Source organism: Ruditapes philippinarum, unplaced genomic scaffold (assembly GCF_026571515.1).
Source record: "Ruditapes philippinarum isolate M1 unplaced genomic scaffold, ASM2657151v2 ctg329_1_1_1_1, whole genome shotgun sequence".
Classification (NCBI taxonomy): Eukaryota; Metazoa; Mollusca; class Bivalvia; order Venerida; family Veneridae; genus Ruditapes; species Ruditapes philippinarum.
In genome coordinates this window covers 255,265-273,780 of record NW_026863962.1, presented here as the reverse complement: position 1 = coordinate 273,780, position 18,516 = coordinate 255,265, and the positions used below count along the sequence as shown (strand labels likewise).

The 18,516-nt window shown below is 33.8% G+C and overlaps 1 pseudogene; it reads left to right on the top strand.

The window, feature by feature from the left end:
• LOC132723965 (sodium- and chloride-dependent glycine transporter 1-like) overlaps window positions 1–18,516 on the top strand; it is a 108,463-nt pseudogene that overhangs the window by 13,297 nt on the left and 76,650 nt on the right.

Sequence of the window (18,516 nt, the reverse complement as noted above, 5' to 3'; positions counted from 1 at the left end):
CAAGATAACAACTTGATGGTGGTGCTTTGAAAACAGCAACTGTATATATACATGAATGTTCTTCAGCTATAAAGAAGAATTTCTTTTTTGAAGGAGGTAATACTGTATTTAATTCCTATGTCTTCCTCACTAAAAGAAAGACTACTTTCGGGCATATAATGCTCCGCCTAGCGGTGCTCTTGTTTTAACTAAGCAAGAAGCTTACGTAATTTAAAAATTACCTAACCTCACAATATTATCAATTTAAACTTGAAAATCTACTCAAAATGACTTCCCAAACAGTAATTTTTGAAACGTGAATATGATTCATGTAGAAAAATAACACCAGAAAAAACTGATTTGACTCAGAAAATTTTTGGCCAAACAGTCTGCAACGTGAAATTTTGACCTTACTGAGATTCCTGCTGTTTGTTTGTTGTTTTTTATGCCCCCGGGCATATAGTAATTGAACCGTCCCTCCGTCCGTCTGTCCGTACGAGGTTAACCTAAAACGGCAAGTTGGATTTTTCTTAAGTTCTACCTGTACCAATGGCTTCTTAGTTTACACACTTACTAATCAATACAAAGTACATGATCTGGGCAAGTTACATAACTCTGGCTTTCATATTTACCAAGTTATTGCCCATTTCAGCATTTAGAAAATGAATAATCGTAAACCTAAAACAGCAAGTTGGAAATATCTTAAGTTCTATCTATACTAATGGCTTTATAATTTCCACACTTACTTATCAATACAAAGTACATGATATTGCCAAGTTATATAACTGTGTCATCCATATTTCCCTGTTATTTCCCTTTTTTCACTTTGAAAATAGGGCCTTTTCTGGTTAACCTATTTCGGCAAGTTGGATTTATCTTAAATTTCTCCTAATTGCTTAATTTCTTTAATGATATCTTTCATATTTAGTAGGTGGATACCTTTGATGGTCCTCTAATTTTTTGTGGAGTAAGCGGTCTCAAGGGTCAAGGTCAAGGTCACTGGTTTAAAAAATAAATATAAACATTTTTTGCTCATACAGCCTTTATTTTTGAGCTCACCTGTCACAAAGTGACAGAGTCAGCTTTTGTGATCGCTTTTCGTCCGGCATCCGTAAACTTTTACTTTAAATGACATCTCCTCATAAACCGCTGAGCCAATTTCATGTTCCTTTGGTGGTCACCTTTAAAAATTGTTCAAAGAATTTAATTCCATGTAGAACTCTGGTTGCCATGGCAACCAATAGAAAAAACTTAAAAAAAAAACCCAAAGAGGTAGAGCTTAGATATTTGGCATGAAACATCTTTTAGTGAGTGTCTATCAAGTTTGTTCAAATAAAAGCCCTGGGGTCAAAATTGGCCCCGCCCCGGGGGTCATTGATTTACCCTATATGCATATAGTAAAAACTTAAAAAATCTTCTTTTAAAGAACCCAAAGAGCTAGGGCTAAGATATTTAGCATGAAACATCTTGTAATGGGTGTTTACCAAGTTTGTTCAAATAAAAGCCCTGGGGTCAAAATTGGCCCAGCCCCAGGGGGTCATTGATTTTCCCTATATACATATAGCAAAAACTTATAAAATCTTCTTTTAAAGAACCCAAAGAGCTAGAGCTAAGATATTTAGCATGAAACATGTTCTAATGGGTGTCTACCAAGTTTGTTCAAATAAAAGCCCTGGGGTCAAAATTGGCCCCGCCCCAGGGGGTCATTGATTTTCCCTATATGCATATAGTAAAAACTTATAAAATCTTCTTTTAAAGAACCCAAGAGCTAGAGCTAAGATATTTAGCATGAAACATGTTCTAATGGGTGTCTACCAAATTTGTTCAAATAAGAGCCCTGGGGTTGAAATTGGCCCTGCCCCGGGGGTCATTGATTTTCCTTATATGTGTAAATTAGTAAAAACTTAAAAAAAAAACTTCTTTGAAAAACCAAAATAGCTAGAGTTTAGATACTAAGCATGAAACATCTTCTAGTGAGTGTCTACAAAGTTTGTTCAAATAAAAGCCCTTGGGTCAAAATTGGCCCCGCCCCCGGGGGTCATTGATTTTATTTATGTGTATAGCAAAAACTTAGAAAAATCTTCTTTGAAAAAAAACCAAATAGCTAGAGTTTAGATATTAAGCAAGAAACATCTTCTAGTGAGTGTCTTCAAAGTTGTTCAAATAAAAGCCCTTGGGTCAAAACTGGCCCCGCCCCGGGGGTGTCATTGCTTTTAACTATGTGTGTATAGTTAAAACTTAAAAAATCTTTTTTTTAAAAACTCAACGAGCTAGACCTTAGATGTTTAGCATGAAACATCTTCTAATGGGTGTCTACCAAGTTTGTTCAAATAAAAGCCCTGGGGTTTAAACTGGCCCCGCTCTGGGGGCCTATATACAGGTGAGCGACTTCAGGGCCATCATGGCCCTCTTGTTATTTAATGTCTTAGCTTAATACAAACATGCCAAGGGAGGTCCTCCTTCTTTTGGGTGTAGTAAGGGGTCATTTGGGTCAAGGTCACCAATGTTAAAAATAGATTTTTACATTTTTAGCTCGACTATTCGAAGAATATGAGAGCTATTGTAGTCGCCCCGGCGTCGGCGTCCGCGTCGGCGTCTGCGTTGGTTAAAGTTTTTTGTAAAGTCAAATATCTCAATTATTACTTGTGATATTCAATTGAAACTTACAATACTTATTTATAGTAACAAGGTACATCAGATTGACAAGTTGGATAACTCTGCCTACAATATTGACAGAATTATGCCCCTTTTTAACTTAGAAATTTTGGTTAAAGTTTTTTGTAAAGTCAAATATCTCAATTATTGCTTGAGATATTCAATTGAAACTTACAATACTTATTTATAGTAACAAGGTACATCAGATTGACAAGTTGGATAACTCTGCCTACAATATTGACAGAATTATGCCCCTTTTTAACTTAGAAATTTTGGTTTAAGTTTTTTGTAAAGTCAAATATCTCAATTATTGCTTGAGATATTCAATTGAAACTTACAATACTTATTTATAGTAACAAGGTACATCAGATTGACAAGTTGGATAACTCTGCCTACAATATTGACAGAATTATGCCCCTTTTTAACTTAGAAATTTTGGTTTAAGTTTTTTGTAAAGTCAAATATCTCAATTATTGCTTGAGATATTCAATTGAAACTTACAATACTTATTTATAGTAACAAGGTACATCAGATTGACAAGTTGGATAACTCTGCCTACAATATTGACAGAATTATGCCCCTTTGGAACTTAGAAATTTTGGTTAAAGGTCTTCAAAGATATTTACTTGAAACTTTACACATGCACGTAGGGTCATAATTGGAGGGTCATAATTGTATGTCACTGACCAAGTTCCATAACTCTATCTTTCATTAAGGCTGATTCATATCCCCTTTTCTACTTAGTCTCTTGGTTAATGTTTACATGCAAGTTTTACATATCTCAATAACTATTTAAGATATTTATTTAAAACTTCACATATGCATTTAGAGTCATAATTGTAGTTCACTGACAAAGATCCATAATTCTATCTTGCATTTAGGCTGATTTTTCTCCCCTTTTTTAACTTAGAAATTCATGGTAAAGTTTTGCTTGTAAGCTGTTATCTCAATAACTACTGAAGGGTTTGTGCCTTTTTTTGGGACAATTTAAGCATTAATAATAATAAAGCTGTGAATACTTAATAAAACATCTTAATAACAAGCCTTTGTACCTTTTCTGTCAAATTTATGTATTCATAGGTAATTAGTATTATTATACTCAATAAAACACCCTTGTGACATTACCTTCCGAATAGTCAAGCCAATACTGTATAATTAGACTCTCTCCAAGGCCTATAACTTGAATTTATAAAAAAAAATTAGCCCTTTTGTGAACTTAAAAAATTTAACATTATCAAGGCTCTTTTACTATCAAGCACTTAGAATAGTCGAGCGTGCTGTCCTTCCGACAGCTCTTGTTACAGGTGTATTAACCTTATTCTATGGACAGATGTTATTTATAATTGATAGAAACATAAAATTTGTTGGAGTTAGTGGTCATTTGGGTCAAGGTCACCAGTGCTAAAAATAGATTTTTACACATTTGCTCATACAGCCTTTATTAAGTGACAGATATTTTTATGCCCCCCTTCGAAGTAGAGGGGGTATATTGTTTTGCTAATGTCGGTCTGTCTGTCTGTCCGTTGGTCTGTCGGTCGGTAGACCACATGGTTTCCGCTGATTATCTTGAAAAGTATTTATCACAAAGTCTTCATATTTCACATAGTGATTGGTCATAACTAGTAGATGACCCCTATTGATTTTGGGGTCACTAGGTCAAAGGTCAAGGTCACAGGGACCTTAAATGTCAAAATGGTTTCCGCTGATTATCTTAAAAGTATGTATCACAAAGTCTTCATATTTTACACAGTGATTGGTCATAACTAGTACATGACCCCTGTTGATTTTGGGCTCACTAGGTCAAAGGTCAAGGTCACAGGGGCCTTAAATGTCAAAATGGTTTCCGCTGATTATCTTGAAAAGTATTTATCACAAAGTCTTCATATTTCATATAGTGATTATTCATCACTAGTAGATGACCCCTATTGATTTTGGGGTCACTAGGTCAAAGGTCAAGGTCACAGGGACCTGAAATGTCAAAATGGTTTCCGCTGATTATCTTGAAAAGTATGTATCACAAAAGTCTTCATATTTCACACAGTGATTGGTCATAACTAGTAGATGACCCCTATTGATTTTGGGGTCACTAGGTCGAAGGTCAAGGTCACAGGGGCTTTAAATGTCAAAATGGTTTCCGCTGATTATCTTGAAAAGTATTCATCACAAAGTCTTCATATTTCACATAGTGATTAGTCATAACTAGTAGATGACCCCTATTGATTTTGGGGTCACTAGGTCAAAGGTCAAGGTCACAGGGGCCTTAAATGTCAAAATGGTTTCAGCTGATTATCTTAAAAAGTATGTATCACAAAGTTTTCATATTTCACATAGTGATTGGTCATCACTAGTAGATGACCTCTATTGATTTTGGGGTCACTAGGTCAAAGGTCAAGGTCACAGGGACCTTAAAATGTGAAAATGGTTTCCGCTGATTATCTTAAAAAGTTTTCATCACAAAGTCTTCATATTTCATATAGTGATTGGTCATCACTAGTAGAATAACCCTATTGATTTTGGCGTCACTAGGTCAAAGGTCAAGGTCACAGGGGCCTTAAATGTCAAAAGGGTTTCCGCTGATTATCTTGAAAAGTATTCATCACAAAGTCTTCATATTTCACCTAGTTATTGGTCATAAGTATTAGATGACCTCTATTGATTTAGGGGTCATTAGGTCAAAGGTCAATGTCACATGGGCCTTAAATGTCAAAATGGTTTCCGTTGATTTTTCCATAGCTGAACACTTCCATGTACCCATTTTTGGCAAGTTTTTGTTATAAAATTACCAATTATGTGAGTCAATGGCTAGAAAGGGGGGTATATGTGTCGTTCGACATTCTTGTTTATATTTGGTAGGAAGATAACTTGCATGGTATTCATCCTTTTGATTGGAGTAGGGATCAGTGGATCAAGGTCACTTGTGCTAAAAATAGATTTTTACACATTTGCTCATACAGCCTTTATTAAGTGACAGATATATTTTATATTTGGTAAGAAGATAACTTGCATGGTATTCATCCTTTTGATTGGGGTAGGGATCAGTGGGTCAAGGTCACTTGTGTTTTGTTGAAGGGATCAACTTCATATTATAACAGAACTTTCTTAAGGACAAGACCTTGGTGTTTATCAAAGACTTGGGCTCTTTAAAGACCTTGACCTTGAAGGTTAAATTACTGAATTTTCTCAGAGTTGTGCATTAAATGACCATATATACATGTGTGTGTGTGTGTGTATATATATATATAACAAAAAACACAGTCCATGAAATAACTTATTTAATTATTGTTTTCATTTTTGTATATATGTATGTATATATATATATATATATATATATATATATATATATATATATATATATATATATATATATATATATATATAGATATATATCTTTCATTATCATCATCAACAACAACAACAACAAAATTGTGTGTATCTATTTACAGAATGCATTGGGTGTATCTATAGAATGCATTGCGTGTATCTATTTATAGAAGGCATTGCATGTATCTATTTATAGAATGCATTGCATGTATCTATTTACAGAATGCATTGCATGTATCTATTTATAGAATGCATTGCATGTATCTATTTACAGAATGCATTGCGTGTATCTATTTATAGAATGCATTGCGTGTATCTATTTATAGAAGGCATTGCATGTATCTATTTACAGAATGCATTGCGTGTATCTATTTATAGAAGGCATTGAGTGTATCTATTTATAGAATGCATTGCGTGTATCTATTTACAGAATGCATTGCGTGTATCTATTTACAGAATGCATTGCGTGTATCTATTTATAGAAGGCATTGCGTGTATTATTTAGAGAATAATAATAGAAGGAAATAAAATACAATTTTGTAACAGTAAGACATTTAAGATAAAACATAGTATGAACTGTGTTTCAAAAAATGTGATATATTCAATAATTTGTGACAACTGTAAATAGTTTTTTTATATTGGCCAAACAAAAAATGAATTATGTAAAAGTATGACTTTACATAGGCAACAAACAAACACTGAAGAACTCAGAATGTTACAAGTAAATAAACATTTACATAATTGTTCAGGAGGTAAATTTAGCATTTTCCCTCTATATAAGATATTAATCGAAAGTGACAATTTTAGAGAAGAAAAAGAAAAACTTTTAATCAAGTTATTAAAACCACAGCTAAATGCTCATTGGTAATAATCGTTTAACAAGGTATATATATATATATATATATATATATAAGTACATCATATTTATTACAATCTCTTCATTTTTAATTATGAAAGAAACGCTTGCGATTTTTTTCAGTCCAATTGTTTGTTTATTTACCAATATTTATTGAGTAAAAATTGTTAATTACCATACAATTTGTGGCCATAAAATCATTAACTTGTGAATTTTATTACCTCCCTTAAATAAATGTCATTAATTCACTGCCAGATTGTAATGCTCAATGTCCGTAATATTATAATTTTTCAGTATAAATAACCATATTGTGTTTGCCGGGAAAAACGTTATCATTTAACGTTCTCGCTTTTTTTCATGACGTTACATCATTTTTTATATGTTTATTGTTTATTAAAGTTTGGCTGAAGATATGCGAAGAAAGCATTGAAAGCGCTACCGAATTTACATAGAGTTTGTTATTTCTTAAACATTATAATTTTATCTATTTCAACACTGCACAAGGAACATTTATCACGTTTATATATATATATATATATATACACATACATATATTGTATATATATATATATATATACATACATACATATACAACCAAGTTTGTTCAAATAAAAGCCCTGGAGTTTAAACTGGCCCCGCTCCGGGGGCCTATATACAGGTGAGCGACTTTGGGCCATCATGGCCCTCTTGTATGTCATTAACTTAAACTGTTATATTTTTGTGAAAACAAAATTGATCTATGTTCCAGTGATGCAATTGTTGTATATTTTAATATGTAAAAACAAAATTGATTTATGTTCCAGTGATGCAATTGTTGTATCTATCATGGACTGTGTTACAAGTGTATTTGCTGGCCTAGTAATCTTCAGTATTATTGGATATATGGCTTCTGAACTAAACCAGCCAGTGTCTGAGGTAGCAGCAGAAGGAGCTGGTCTTGCATTTATTGTTTACCCAGAAGTTGTCACAAAGTTGCCTATATCCCAACTTTGGTCTGTGCTCTTCTTTCTTATGTTGATCACTCTTGGATTAGGCACACAGGTATAAGTTTTACTTTTTAAAAAAAATTACATGCTCAAATTTCAAGATATTTATTATACCCCCACCACAAAATGTGTGTGTGGTGGGGCTATAATGGATTTGCTTTGTCCCGTCGGTCAGTCGGTCTGTCTGTCCTTCAGTCTCCCTCTATAAATCCTATACCAATTAAAAGATTTTCTTCAAACTTGGCTCAAATGTTCACCTCAATAAGGGGATGTGCAGAACCCATTTTACCCATGTGTCAGCTCAAGGTCAAGGTCACAATTGAAGGTCAAATGTCAAACAGTCAAATATTAGACAGTATGTCGTGTCGGCTCTGTAAGTCCTACACTAATTGAAAGATTTCTTCAATCTTGGCTCAAATGTTCACCTCAACAAGATAATGTTACACTTGAAGGTCAAAAATTGACTTAGAAAATATTATTTAATTTTAACATGTATTTGAATATTTCTGAAACTAGAAAAGGTATTTGCTTGAAACTCAAAATATATCTGGTGTGTCACAATTAAGATATGCAGGTCAAGTTTCATAATTTTGTATTGCATTTTGATTATGTTATGCCCTTTTTTAAGTCTTCAAATTTACATACAATCAAATATTAGACAATATGTTGTGTGTGCTCTTTAAATCGTATACTAATGGAAGAATTTTCTTCAAACTTTACTCAAATATTCACCCCAACAAGGTTATATGCAGAACCCATGTTACCTTTGTGCTGGCTTAAGGTCAAGGTCACACTTGAAGGTCAAAAATTGACTTAGAAAATGTTCTAAAATTTTAACATGTACTTGAATAATTCTGAAACTAGCTCAGGTATTTGCTTGAAAAGATATCCAGGTCAAGTTTCATAACTAAAAAAGGTGTGTGGGGGGATAAATTTGTTTAGTATTTTGACAAAGTTATGTCCATTTTTATGTCTTTAAATTTATTTACTATAATATTTCTTAAACCAGAACAGATATTTACTTGAAACGTAAAATTTATATGAATGGTTGGTTACAAGCAAGCTCAGATGACGAAAATTCTACAATTCCATTGAATTATGACACAAGTTATGCCCCTATTAGGCTTAGAAAATGTTCTGACTAAACTAGAACAGATATATACTTGAAACTATATAATATATGAACGGTCACAAGTAAGCTCAGAATGCAAAGTTTTTTTTACATTTTCTTAAGTTCACTGCTTTTGTTTGTTTTATTACATTGGGAAAATGGAAGGTTATTTGTAATTGTTTTGAACATGAATTGACAATATATATTTATACTATTACTTGTACAATTTGTCTTTTTTTTCACCAGAGATAATTTCTTTTTATGTATACAGTCGACATTCTATAAAGAGACCACTCAAGAGACTTCCAAAAGTGGTCTCTTAATAAAGGGGTCTCTCAATAGAATTCAAGAAAATTTGAGACTTTTTAGCTCACCAGAGCCGAAGGCTCAGGGTGAGCTATTAGTATCAAAGGGGGATACTCCGGCGTCCGTCGTCTGTCGTCATGCATCAACAATCGTCTTCTTCTCTGAAACCGCTGGACAGATTTACTTCAAATTTGGTCTGTAGCATCCTTGTGACAGTCACACTTGAATTTGCTCATGTCATTTCAATTGGCCCCTTTTAGGGGTCAACAGAGCTAAAAATAGAAAAACCTTTAAACATCTTCTACTACAGAACTAATTGATGGATGATCACCAAACTTTGTCTGTAGCATTCTTGGGTAGTCTTTTATCAAGTTTGCTCATATTAATTTGATTGGCCCCTTTTAGGGGTCTCTAGGGCTAAAAATAGAAAATCATTTAGACATCTTCTTGTACAGAACCAATTGATGGATGATCACCAAACTTTGTCTGTAACATTCTTAGGTAGTCTTTTGTCAAATTTGCTCATATTAATTTGATAGGCACCTTTTAGGGGTAAAGGGAGCTAAAAATAATATAAGCCTTTAGACAGCTTTTTCTACAAAACTTATTGATGGATGATCACCAAACTTTGTTATTAGCATTCTTATAGTAATCTTTTATAAAAATTGCTCATATTTATTTGATTGGCCCCTTTTAGGGACTGCTGAAGCTAAGATACCCCAGACCATGGCATTTCTTCAAATTATAGTTTAATGCAAGGGAAACAACTCATGTTGGAATTTCTCTCATACATGTGAATGACCTGCTGTTTGCTGATGAAATTATTTGAGGTCATGACCTCTTATGAAATAACTTAAGCACATTATACAAGATATATAAAGACTTAGTCAGTAGAACCTGTCTAATCCGAACTCGTCCGGACCAGAAGAAAAGTTCGGATTAGAAAGGTTTCCGGATTAGAAAGGTTTCCGAATTAGATGGTCTTTTTACATGTTTTTTCATGTTATTTGCAAAAAAGTTTAATGAAAGAAAACGGGAATGCATTTGAAATTGCAATTTAAATATTTTATTTTTGCCATCTTTTATCGATCATTTTAAAACATGTGAATACAAAAATAAAGAAATAGAAATAAATAAATAAGCAAAAATATTATTTCCTCAAGGGTAAGTTAACCTACGATGTTAAACAGGAGGCCGAGACATGATTAAATATTCGTACCGCTGCATTTGTCAATAGTTGTTTACTCTTATCCGATTCAGTGATTATCCGAATTCACTGACAGTTTCCATAAATTTTCATTACTTAATCACGTATCCTCGAATCCATTACAAAGGATTAAAAGATATTTTTATTGCATTATATCAAAATATTTATTGAAGTACGAAAAACAATCAATTAAGCAATTACAGAAGATGTCAAGGCAAGCTAAGTGTAATTTTCACACCTTCGCATATCATACGTTTCACCCATTAATCAAGCGAAATAACACTTGTCAGTTTTGTGTATGTTTACACCTGCAAGTTGTGCGATTATTTGTTATTTTGAATGAAGGTGTGACATTTGGCAAAATCTGTTCGGATCCGAGAGGTAAATTTGAGAGTAAAATAAGAGCATAAATTGAAAAAATCGTCCGGAATTCGGAGTAGACAGGTTCCGGATCCGAAAGGTTTTTTACTATTGAAAATAGAACGAATAAAATCGGGACCAGACACTTCGTTCGGATAAGAAAGGATTCCGGATTAGAAGGGTTCGGATTAGCAAGGCTCCACTGTATCAAGCTTTATTTGGTTTCATTCATATTCACTTAATTACATCACTTCATGCATTATTTTCTCTAGAGAGCGTTTTCTGCATTTTTGACACCGTACTTTTAATTAAGCTTATGTGAAGACCAGTGTTTTCTCTAGAGAGCGATTTCTGCGTTTTTGACCAGTATTTTAGCATTTGATGCGTTAATATTATAGCCGTGCGTTTTCCGTGACACATTTTTACGAGCGTCGTAGTGTATATTTTTTTCTATAAATAGTATGAATTTCATCAGCTGATCGGTCACATGATTTATCTTAGACGCTTTAGTGATTACATGTTAAAAGCGCTCAGACGCTTCAGATTGTGACATCATTATCCGGGTAAATTCACAAATGTCTGCTTCGAAAAAAAAGCAGCCAAGATTGACTTCATTCTTCAATAAAGACAATGTTCACATTGATGGAGCGACAGAATCTACCGTAAACAACTCTGCGCCTATACCAAATGAGGTTTTCCAACCAAATCAATCGGCGAATGCTGAAACAACTGAGAAATCCAAGCAAAATGATAATGCTCCGAAGCAAGTTTTTCGTAAGGAATTTTTGGTTATTAAAATGACGTGCACAGTTTGTATTACTGAAAATAAAGACAAATCATTCAAATCGGGATGCATAAACTTTAGAGTTTTGTAGTACTGTATGGTACTGGTTACGGGAGTTGACGGAAGTTTGGAACTAGTGTGTTGCACTTGACAGTTTGGCATGTTAGTGTAATTTATAACTAGAAGAAGTAGGCAATTCCTAGCTTGGCTACTATCCAGACGTGGAAGGTAAGTCGATTGTTTGTATTGTCAATCCCTTTATAATCAATCGCGACACAGCGGTAATTTTTACGAATACCGTTCCGAAAGACAGACGCTACCTGTAACCAAAGCTCCATAATTTTACCGATTGGGCACGAATTTGCCCTCAAATAAAATGTTTGTTGTCCCATACTGTAAACACCTTACATATTTTGCATGTGACATTTTGTGTATTCATTAATTTTACAAAAGTTATAAAGAAAAAATGTGCCATCAAAATTAACCCTGCTGTAGTGGTCATTTATCAGGTCTAGTATTTCATGATATTTATGGACTGTCCGTAATTTATAAATCTATATTCCATGTGAAATTTGCTGTTTTTAGTTTTACACTAAAATCCGCAGCTTCTGACTTGTTTTTTTTATTGATTGTTTATATTTACAAAGGTAATGTGGTGAGTTTCATCTTTGTATGATGATTTTAAAATATTTAATAAAAGTGAAAATTAAAAGTCATCATATTGTTTTGAATCTCACCATACTGTTACATTTAATCATATAGTATGTAACCTTATTAATTTTAACCTGTGGTTTTGAATTTTAATGCAGCTTCTACTATTTTCTTACTTAATGTCTGTAAATTTACAGATACAAAAATCTGTAAAATTATGGCTCGTCCAAAAATTTACAGACTGTAAATATCATGAAATCCTAGACCTGTTTATTCTGCATTATTTCATTCTACATAGTCTCATGGGAACACACTTGCAACATAGATATTTCTAACAAAGCCTCTAAAATATTAGGGCAAAATATTTCAATAATTAGAAGGGCAAGTAAAAGTTGAGCTGGACTGGTCTTTCAGCAAGTTCTTTGAAAAATAACACTGAAAAACAGTTGTTTCTGGTGAGCGACTGAGGGCCATGATGGCCCTCTTGTTTATATTACAAGTCATAGATATAATAACATCTTTTTATGCCCCCGCCATGTAATGGCCGGGGCATATAGTGTTACCCTGTTCCGTCCTTCCGTCCTTCCGTCATTCCGTCCTTCCGTCATTCCGTCATTCCGTCATTCTGTCATTCCGTCATCATCAGTTTCCGTTCATTATCTCCCCAGCGGTACAACACATTCAACTTAAATTTGACATATGGATATGTCATGAGAAAATACAGGTCAAGTTCGAATTTGGTCATGGTTCGATGATTTTTGGCAGAGTTATGCCCCTTTTACTTTGAAAATAATATGAAATTTTCAGTTTCCGTTCATTATCTCCTAAACGGTACAACACATTCAACTCAAATTTGACATATGGATATGTCATGAGAAAATACAGGTCAAGTTCGAATTTGGTCATGGTTTGATGATTTTTGGCAGAGTTATGCCCCTTTTACTTTGAAAATAATATGAAATTTCAGTTTCCGTTCATTATCTCCCCAACGGTACAACACATTCAACTCAAATTTGACATATGGATATGTCATGAGAAAATACAGGTAAAGTTCGAATTTGGTCATGGTTCGATGATTTTTGGCAGAGTTATGCCCCTTTTACTTTGTAAATAATATGAAATTTTCAGTTTCCGTTCATTATCTCCCCAACAGTACAACACATTCAACTCAAATTTGACATATGGATATGTTTCTGGAATGCCCAGGCCAATTTCGAATTTGGTCATGGTTCAATGATTTTTGGCAGAGTAATGCCCCTTTCACTTTGAAAATAATATGAAATTTGCAGTTTCTGTTCATTATCTACCCAACAGTGTTACATATTCAACTCAAATTTGACATATGGATATGTCAAAGGAATGGGCAGGTCAAGTTGGAATTTGGTCATGGTTCGATGATTTTTTGGCAGAGTTATGTCCCTTTCACTTTGAAAATAATATAGATACGTCTTAGGAATAAGCAGTTTAAGTTTGAATTTGGTCATGGTTTAATGATTTTGGACAACCTTATCTTTCTTGAATATTGGAAAATTTTTGAACTTTTTGTTTCAGCACTCATACTTTTGTGGAAATGTATGTATAGCCATTATTTTGGCTACAAATATGAAATATGCTATTTTCAAAAGGTTAAGACTGAATAATTTCAGTGCCTTGAATATTGTATGAAATGGTTTGTGTTAACACTGAAAAGTTTAAAGGGCTTTGAACTTAAAATGAAAACAATAATTTGTGCAAACAAATTTGGAACTAAATATTATAACATCTGAAATTTTGGCTGCATGCGGGGGCATCCGTGGCATGATGACACATTTCTAGTTTATAAAAACAAAAACTGTATAATATTATGTATGTATTACAGTTTCATAATTACATTTATGCCTTTTTAGCTCACCTGACCACGAAGTGGTCAAGGTGAGGTATAGTGATGGGGCTATGTCCGGTGTGCGTCGTCAACAATTGGGTTGTTAACAGTCTAGCAGTCACAGTTTCGATTGGATCATCATCAAACTTTGTCAGAATGTTTGTCTCAATGAAATACAGATCGAGTTCGAAGATGGGTTATCTCGGGTACAGGAGCTAAAAATAGAAAAAGCTTGTTAACACTCTAGTGGCTGCAGTTTTCATCCAATTATTCTGGAAATTTGTCAGGAAGGCTGTTTTAATGATATCTAGGTCAAGTTCGAAGATGGGTCATCTCCGGTCAAAAACTCGGTCACAGGAGCTAAAAATAGAAAAAGCTTGTTAACACTCTAACAATTGGGTTGTTAACAGTCTAGCAGTCACAGTTTTGATTGAATCATCATCAAACTTTGTCAGAATGTTTGTCTCAATGAAATACAGATCGAGTACGAAGATGGGTTATCTCGGGTCAAGCTAAAAATAGAAAAAAATTGTTAACACTCTAGTGGCTGCAGTTTTCATCCAATTATTATGGAAATTTGTCAGGAAGGCTGTTTTGATGATATCTAGGTCAAGTTCGAAGAAGGGTCATCTCCGGTCAAAAACTAGGTCACAGGAGCTAAAAATAGAAAAAGATTGTTAACACTCTAGTAGCTGCAGTTTTCATCCAAATATTCTGGAAATTTGTCAGGAAAGTTGTTTTGATAATTTCTAGTTAAAGTTCGAAGATGGGTCATCTCCGGTCAAAAACTAGGTCACAAGAGCTAAAAATAGAAAAAGCTTGTTAACTCTCTAGAGGCTGCAGTTTTCATCCAAATATTCTGGAAATTTGTCAGGAAGGTTGTTTTGATGATATCTAGGTCAAGTTTGAAGATCGGTCATGTTCGGTCAAAAACTAGGTCACAGGAGCTAAAAATTGAAAAAGCTTGTTAACACTCTAGTGGCTGCAGTTTTCATCCAAATATTCTGGAAATTTGTCAGGAAGGTTGTTTTGATGATATCTAGGTCAAGTTCGAAGATGTGTCATCTCCGGTCAAAAACTAGGTCACAGGAGCTAAAAAAAGAAAAAGCTTGTTAACACTCTAGGGGCTGCAGTTTTCATCCAAATATTCTGGAAATTTGTCAGGAAGGTTGTTTAGATGATATCTAAGTCAAGTTCGAAGATGGGTCATCTCCGGTCAAAAACTAGGTCACAAGAGCTAAAAATAGAAAAAGCTTGTTAACACTAGAGGCTGCAGTTTTCATCCAAATATTCTTGAAATTTGTCAGGAAGGTTGTTTTGATGATATATCTAGGTCAAGTTCAAAGATGGGTCATCTCCGGTCAAAAACTAGGTCACAGGAGCTAAAAATAGAAAAGCCTGTTAACAGATTAGGGGCTGCAGTTTTCATCCAAATATTCTGGAAATTTGTCAGGAAGGTTGTTTTGATGATTTCTAGGTCAAGTTTGATGATGGGTTATCTCCGGTCAAAAACTAGGTCACAGGAGCTAAAAATAGAAAAATCTTGTAAACACTCTAGTGGCTGCAGTATTGATTCAAATATTCTGGAAATTTGTCAGGAAGGTTGTTTTGATGATTTCTGGGTCAAGTTCGAAGATGGGTCATCTCCGGTCAAAAACTAGGTCACAGGAGCTAAAAATAGAAAAAGCTTGTTTACACTCTAGTGGCTGCAGTTTTGATTCAAATATTCTGGAAATTTGTCAGGAAGGTTGTTTTGATGATTTCTGGGTCAAGTGCTAAGATTGGTCATGTCCGGTCAAAAACAAGGTCACAGGAGCTAAAAATAGAAAAATCTTTTTAACACTCTAGTGGCTGCAGTTTTGATCCAAATTTCCTGGAAATTGGTCAGGAAGGTTGTTTTGATGATTTCTAGGTCAAGTTCGAATATGGGTTGTGTCCGGTCAAAAATTAGGTCACATTGCCCAAATATGGAAAAATCTTTATAACACAGTAGAGGTGACATGTTTGACTCAGTTGTCATCAAACTTGGCCATGATGCTTGTTTAAGACATTGCTTGGATGCGGTTGTGTCAGGTGAGCGATTCAGGGCAATCAAGGCCCTCTTGTTTTTAAAAAAGTCATCAATATGTGTTTGTTTTTGTTTTTTAGTAGAAATTTGTGTACAAATGTGATCTACACTCATAATACTATTAACCGGTCATTTTGACTATGAAACAAAGCATATTGTCCTATATTGTTAATATGTTCATACACATCTCCTGCTGAACATACTTTTGAATCAGCCAGAGCTCCAGATAATTTTTCATGCAATGAGTTTTAAACTTCGTGATTTTTTCAGCAATTAGTTTTCACACTACCCCGATTTCAAATTCAGTTAGGTTTTAAGACCTAGGATTTTTTTTTTTTTTTTGTCGAAGGGTCATATTTAATGGGGTACTACATGTATTTTATAAAGCATCAGATGAGCACCTACACCATCAGCAATGAAAGGCTTGGTTCTGTAATGTTTAGTCCAGTACGTTTCTCGATTTTATTTCGTCTACAAACAATGACATTTGCTATTTACTCAGACTCAATTCCATGCACGATTTCCTCATTCAATTTATCTGGTCTTATTAGTGTTTGTCATTTTTTCTCTCTTTCCAACATCATTTTTTGGAAAGGACGTCACTCTGAGCACATGACAAAACTGTGCAAAATGCCGTGTTGTGATACGTTATTGCTCTGACAAAATATGTCACAATAAATATTACGATCGGAAAACTGTTTTTTTTTTTCTTTCCGATTTTGAAACGATTACAATTGTTATTCAATTCGTTTTTAAACGACAATTATTTGTGACAGTCGTTTAATAGATACTTTAAGACCGTTGCGAGCAGTTCCCGTACAGAAGCAGTACCCGTATTTTTCGTTTAAACGATTGATTTTTACTTGCATTCTTTAAAAATTGGTATCAAATCAAGCAGATTTATAAAAGAGACATAATCTAAATGTCAGTTCGGCAGTACGTATAAAAAAAAATCATTTTAAATTACTCCCACCTATGCGTTGTCAAAACGTGACCTTGTTAACTTTTGGGGATTCCAACCTTGAACGCATGCGCAAAATTACTTACATATGAGGGCTGTTAAATGGTTTTCAAATAATACCACTTGCAAACAGATAAGTAGGCAATGCGATGAAAACCTGTTTAATTATCAGAATTTTGACCTATGTTACTATATTACATAATTTTATGGCTTTAAGGAGTAAAATATCATACATATACGCACGCCATTGCATGTGATTGCGTTGGGGTACCGGTACCGGGTAATAGATACCAGCGTTTAGTCTACGCATTACATCTTGAATTACATCAACCTACCTCTAGGAATGGTCTCTTCAACAATTATAAATGAAAAATAGGTCTTATATAACAACATTGTATAATTATAATGGGTAATATTTTATGTACGGGAACTGCTTCTCTTCATACAAAATTATGGATAATTTTGGTACCCCATATGAGGCCTCATAACTAAGGGTTATTTTATGTTTAGAACATAATGGAATTTCCATAATTTGTGTGACGAGCCGAATATTGACGTGTAACATTCAATTTTTTGGTGAGTGAGCGTAATAAAAAATAATTTTTAAGTAACTGCTATTTTTGTACGGGAACTGCTCGCATGCCAGTAGGCAAAGTAATTCTCATATGTCTGTTAGACTTAAATATCAAATATCCAAATTATCTGTACAAAAACACTCGCAGGGTAAAACTTTTATAAATACAAGAGTGTGGTTTTACAATAATATTATAAAGGAATGATTGGGATAATGAAATAATATAAAAATATAATGAAAATTGTTTGAAATTCAGCGCATGTGCATTGATTATAAAGGACTTTTTTCAAAGAGTAGATGTTTATTGTTCTAAAACATTGTCAGTTTTGTGCATTGGAATAATGAATCTGAAGAAAATGTCTTCATTTTTTTTAAATTGAATATTGTAATTGCTCTTCGATCAGGTTGTCTGTATTTTCAGTACTGAAGAAAAATCATAGGAAAAATACGGATGATTTATTTATTGCAAATATTTATTTATTTAATCTTTAAATGTCTTGTGCAAGTTCATTTTTTCAAAAAGTAAATGTTATTTACCGATTATATATGTAATTAAATAGAAGGCTATGCAATACATTCAAAACTAAGACCTCAAAACCAAGGAGACTGGAATACCTTCGATTAAAATGTTGAAAAAAAAAAATAGCCTGGAAGCAAGGATTATTGGTTTAAAGAAAGGATATGACGTCATACATACCTTATGACATTATCACTGTTAGATATATTCGAACACGAATATTAAAAGAAGCGATATAGGCATCAATAGACAAGACGGTTTGTCAAGTGACGATGATGATATGTATGTTACTCGCGTCCGTATTTACCGCATTGTCCAT